Genomic DNA, 6,413 nt, shown 5'->3' with positions numbered 1-6,413 from the left:
TGCATCCATTCGAATAGAAACATGATTTTAATTTGTCATAACCATGGGAGTGATTAAACTAAGTGTAAATAGAGATGCAGAGAAAGAACGAGACAGAAACACAAAAGGGAAAGAGAACAAGGATGCAGTTCTCCAGATGAAAATAAGCTCCTTTCTAATGTATATGCATAGCAATGCCCTGGTAACAACATCCCTAGCATTGTTACCATCAAGTTTTGCAAGGGAATGCATGACTCACTTTTTTCAGTGAATCCAACAGTCTAGTTCGACCTAGACAATCTCTAAAAAATTCATGACCACTTAAAGTGTTAACTGCTAATGTGCAATGCAAATATCTACAGAGCCTTACAATAGTGAGACTCTTAGCAGTGAATGAGGAACACTTGCCTTTCTTTTCCTGCCACTGGAACTTGGATTTCTGCCATAGATAAATACAAACATGCATTTGGAAAAATTCTAATAAATAATCTATGGTTTTGACTACATCAGCTTTGAGAGTGTGTATTCTTTTGGAAAGTACTGGGGAACAAAATGTTATTTTCGCAAGCAGTACCGCTCATTAAGTCTTAGACTCGTTGCTCTCTGGAAAGAATTAACTAACTCTCTTCTATTTCATTTGCCAACTTCAAAATCAACCACTGCACTGGCAAAGCAGTTACTTTCCTATTATTCAAGACAGTGTAACATTTGTGTTAAGATATCACATCTATATATGCATTTATAGAATGTATTCATGTATATAATTTAGTTTATATAACGGACTAACAGTGTGATCAGTTTTAAAACCACCACCGAAGCTGGTTTCAGAAGAGTGAGTGTTCAGTGAGAAGGCAGTTATCTATGCTGTCTCTTCTTTCCCTGTTGCTGGTGATTTATTTAAGACACGGTTATCCTATTAACCCTCGTCTGGAAAGAAATCTACCACAGACAGCAGCAAAAAGACTGTCATGATCAGGGTCACGCTACCCTCAGAATGTTTCAGAAGACAGCATAGAAACCTTTTTTCATGAAAAAAGCAGGATATAACCATGTCCTTGAGAAAAAAAAAAGGTTTTTAATTGGTTTGAGATGACTATAAATATTTTTTCATTGGTCTGTTTCTGTCTGGCATGCTTTATTATGGAGACCATTAACATCAACAGTCTGTCATGGCTCATGTTTAGACTGGTTTTTGCGACAATTACATAAGAGATATCAACACAGCTCGTCCTGACTGTCAACTTATCTAAAGCTCATTATTAAATGAAGAGTATCCGAAAATAAAAATTAATTTGTTCGTTCGTTTGTTCGTTCATTCATTCATTCATTCATTCATTCATTCATTCATGTTGGGCCCATCACATTACTTTTATTTGGTGGACTTATTATAAATCTATATTAATAAGCAGTGAATCCATTTTTTTATAATAATAATAATAATAATATCAATAAAAAAAATTCTCAAGATCTTAAAGCAACACTATGTAACTTTTTATGTTCAAAATTTGCAAAATGTATATAATGAGCGAGTACATCATAAATTAATCTACCAAACCGCCTTTTTTGTCTTATCCCAAATCACTACGGTACATTTCTAATAAGTGATTATTTTTGGACTATTGTAGCCTGTTCGGGTCGTCACCGCTGCCGGACTAACACATACCTGCGTGAACCGCCATAGACTTGGAGAAGTAGCTCCGGTTAGAATGTTCCGCGGGATGCGTGCAGTTCTGTTTCACAATAGGGCTTGGGCGTCGTGACGTCATTACTTGGCGTGGCCGCCATGCTGATGGCCTCCTTTACTGCTACTCGGACTACTGCGCAGTGTTTAGACATACTCCCTCTCAGCCGTGTGTCTTAATTTGATTAATTAAAAATCTATTTCAACCATGATTAAACCGTTGCTGTATTGTGGGGTGTAATAGCGCAACACATAATCGCCCTTTGAAAAAAATAGATTAACTTTCCACTGCTTTCCTGCTTGGAGGCGCGACCACGGAGACCAAGTGAGGTATAATATCTGAATATTAATTTATATAGCTTAAGTAAACACTGAAAATAAGGGAAATTTCCTGGGCTACTCATCCAAAATACGGGGAAAATTTCTACATTCATCTTTCTGTTGCTATCCCTCTGCTGACAGCAAAAATTCGTACTACAAAACTGTTGCATTAACTAAGCGAGATTGTGAAGCTATGTCTAACGTGACTTTGCTTACATTGGTGTGAAATCGTGCTCTCACAACAACCACGCTGTTATCTTAAAAAGGCCAATATCACGCTAAGGTTGCTTTCAAGTAACGTTAAGCAAAACGATGGTTTGAAAATATCTGTTTTGCTGGAAGGGCAACTGTGTAGCAACAGGACAACAGCACAGAGACTGACAGGTCCGATGGAAGGGCTAATGGGATATTTTACAGGAAAATACTACAACGGGAAGACAGCAGGAAAAGAGCTCAAATACATGAGAACCCCGGAAAAAAACGGGAGGGTTGACAGCTACTAACTAAACTTTTGAAACACGTACTTTTAACTAACTTATATGTGAATGGTTGTTAGCACTAACGGTTACTAAACTAGCAACTAGGCGGAGTGCAGTTTACCTTTGTCCGGATTACTGTATACTGTTTGCCGGCTTTATGATCTGCAGCTCCTTAACCCATCCATTTGTGAACTGCACATGAGACTCCAATGACTTGTAGCTTTGGAACTGTTCTGAAGTGTAGGCGCTCACAAAACAAACAAGGTAGTATGAGATATCTGTAATGCAAAAGTGCGGCAGCAACTCGTCGTCGGTGCTCCACTCTTTGGGATTTTCATATTGATCCAAACCGTTAATAGTGCCGATTTTGTCCACATACCGATCCCTGGCATCCCTATTCCCTACTTAGCGTATCCCTGTAAATCCCACAACCTTTTCGCCATTTTAACATATTTTTTCTTTCTCCCAACTCTGTTTCTTCTCGTTCGACTTGCTGTATGTTTACATTCACGAGGCCATCAACATGGCCGCCACGTCCCAGAATGCAACGCGGCGCCCAAGCCCTATTACATTTAAAACACATTCAGTGCAACATGCAACAATTAAAAACATGCCCATTATATAAGAGGTGTATTAAATGTATGAAGTGCATTTTTGCATGTTTTTTTGAATAAATCAATAGATATGACAAAAAATGTCATGTCATTGCCACAACTGCCATGTCAGCCAAAATAACATTTACCAAACAATTACCGCACTTGGTGTGTATAATTTTTATGTTCTCATACTTTCTATTATTTCAGCTTGGAATGCAGAGAAAACTTTTAGTAAGCCGTTTAAAATGGGTTCTACCAATAGCATACTGTTTGAATGTTAATGGCTATTTAAATGTTAATTTATTGGGAATTAAACATGACGATCAGTTCAGCAAAGGCTGGATTGTTTTTATTTCAGATATAGTAGCCTACTTTTTTGGGAAACTATTTTGAGGAAATACTTTCATAATTATAGCTTTACAAAGATGTTCCTTTATTTTTTTGCCTGTTTAGAAACTGTCGTGCGTTGTGCAAGAGCTCTGCCCTCTGCTGAGTCTCTCTGACGCAAATGAGAGTCCTTAAGGTCCTCACCTTAGAGTGTTGCCATGACAATGAGCAGTCAGCTCCAGGCACCCTCTCAGGCTCATTGTGACGATGCGATTGAGAGATCCCACTCGAGGCTGTTGTCTCAGGTGTAAAGATGTGACAGTAACAGGAGAGTGTCATTTGGCTGCCCTCTGTCTTTGGTTCCACAGCTTTAATGAGAGTTTACACAGCTGGCAAAGGCACACTTTATTTATTTATTTTTTCTATATTTATACAGATTATTCTGCCTAAGGTAACTGCATTAGGTTAAGTGAAATCGTACCAGAAATCAATTCGGATAATTCTGTTCCAATTCTGTTGTTTTCTTGAGGTACTACAGTATATTATTTTTAACAACGCTTCTCCTCGTTTATTTTGACCTTCATCAAATGCAGCAGTTCAGTTTGTAGCCCTAAAACCTAGAAAACAATTAGCCTTTTCAAGCCATGGGTTCCCTAAGGAACTTGGTTTTTGATTTATGAGTAAAATAAGGTCTGCATTAACTTCACATGAAGCAACCTTCTCATTTTACAAAATAAATTCCATAATCATGTGTACCTTGATTTTCTGAAGCATTTTTAAAGTAAATAAAAAACAAAATGGAAAGCCAGATTAAGGAAACTGTTGAAAACGTTTCGAGAAGCATCAGGTACAGTCATCACCTTAATTCATTTCTTCCCTTAATTATAAATACAATCTTGTAATTATATAATCACAAGTCTACTTCATTAGTTTAATGAAGCACGCATCCAGAGTACAATACCTTTGTAATGTTTTGTAAAGCTCTTGTTTTATACAGACTGAACTATTGCAATGCTCTCTTAACAGGTCTTCCAGCCAGTTCCATCAAACCTCTACAACTAATCCAGAAAACCACCACTGGCTCTGCACCCCTTTACCTGAATTATGTTCCCTCTAGAAGCTTGCCTTCTGCATGTGAACAGCGCATTATAGTGTCATCCCAAAGAGGCACAAAAGGTGGGGAAAGTCGTGGGCTAATGGTTAGAGAGTTTGACTCTAACCCTAAGGTTGTGGGTTTGAGTCTCGGGCCAGCAATACCACAACTGAACCCCCAACTGCTCTCCGGGCACTGCAGCATAAATGGCTGCCCTCTGCTCCGGGTGTGTGTGTGTGTGTGTGCATGGATGGGTTAAATGCAGAGCACAAATTCTGAGTATGGGTCACCATAACTTGGCTGTATATCACTTCACTTCACTTCAAAATCACTTTCACAGACTTTTACATTAAAGGGATACTCCACCCCAAAATGAAAATTTTGTCATTAATTATGTACCCCCATGTCTTTCCAAACCCGTAAAAGCTTTGTTCGTCTTTGGAACACAATTTAAGATATTTTGGATGAAAACCAGGAGGCCTGTGACTGGCCCATAGACTGCCAAGTAGGTTACAGTGTCAAGGTTCAGAAAAGTATGAAAGACATTGTCAGAATACTCCATCTGCCATCAGTGATTCAACCGTAATGTTATGAAGCGACAAGAACACTTTTTGTAAGTGAAAAATCAAAGCTAAATACACATAGAAACAGCGCATCCTTGTGGCCTGGATGATACAGAAGAGCATATGCAGCACACGGTGATATGGAGAGACACAGAGGAGACTGTTGACAAAGGAATTTTTGAATAAAATCGTTATTTTTGTTTTCTTCACAGGCCTCCTGGTTTTCATCCAAAATATCTTAATTTGTGTTCCAAAGACGAACGAAGCTTTTACGGGTTTGGAATGATATGGGGATAAGTGATTAATGAAAAAAAATTCATTTTGGGGTGGAGTATCCCTTTAACTGTTCCCTCATGACCCACCCAACTCAATCCAATCAGCTGAGTCCTTAGCCATCTTCAACAAACAGCTAAAAACACATCTCTTCCATCTTCATTTGACCCTCTAATTAATTCTAGCACTCTCTGTTCTAATTTTAAGAAAGAAAAAAAAAACTTGACAGACTAACACTTGCACTCTCTATTTCTATTCTTACTACTTCTTTAAAGAGAGAGAGAGAGACCCTCTGACACTAGCATTCTCTATTCTTTTCCTATTCTTTTGACTTGTTTTATTTTCATTGAAAAAAAACCCTAAAACTATGCATTCCCTATTCTAATTGTTTCTTTTTATAAAAAAAAATAAAAATAAAAAAAAACCTTTCAATGTGTACTGCTTTAGGCTAACCGAGACTTGTCAAAGCACTTACACATTATTGCCCTTTTGTTGGTTTTTGATTGCTTCTATAGTCTTCCTTTGTAAGACACTTTGGATAAAAGCATTTACTAAATGATTAAATGTAATGGCCACATCCAGAAAATCCCAATCTGTTCCAAATACCTGTGTGTATAGTTCTTTTAACCTCATTGAAAACTATATGCACCTTTCTAATGATTCCTTTAAGAATTGAAGGATAAAAAGATCATGCCATTTTGTGTTTAGGTTAATGAGTTTAAAGCAAGCTGATGTAATTTGTACTTCATGCCTGAAACCTGGTTCGAATCGGTCTCAACATGCGGAACACACACACACACACACACACACCATCTTTTTCATCAGTTTGTCGCAGTTCAATAGTATCCCCTCCGGTTATACATAGCACTGAACTAACACTACCCTACATGAAGACACTCAGCTCAGCATAAGATCAGATTCACAATTCTTTCATGTTTCATTCTGTAGGCAGATGCAGCATCTGAAAACGAATCTGTCTCCAGAGGGTCACAATGATTCTGATCTCAAAAATTAAATGACAAAAAATTCTAGCAAGCAGAGGAGAAAATGGGTTCCTATGAACGGAAGAAGATTTTTCAATTGTCCTCCAATAGACAACAG

This window comes from Cyprinus carpio, chromosome A16 (assembly GCF_018340385.1).
Source record: "Cyprinus carpio isolate SPL01 chromosome A16, ASM1834038v1, whole genome shotgun sequence".
NCBI lineage: Eukaryota > Metazoa > Chordata > Actinopteri > Cypriniformes > Cyprinidae > Cyprinus > Cyprinus carpio.
This window is presented reverse-complemented; position numbering follows the sequence as displayed.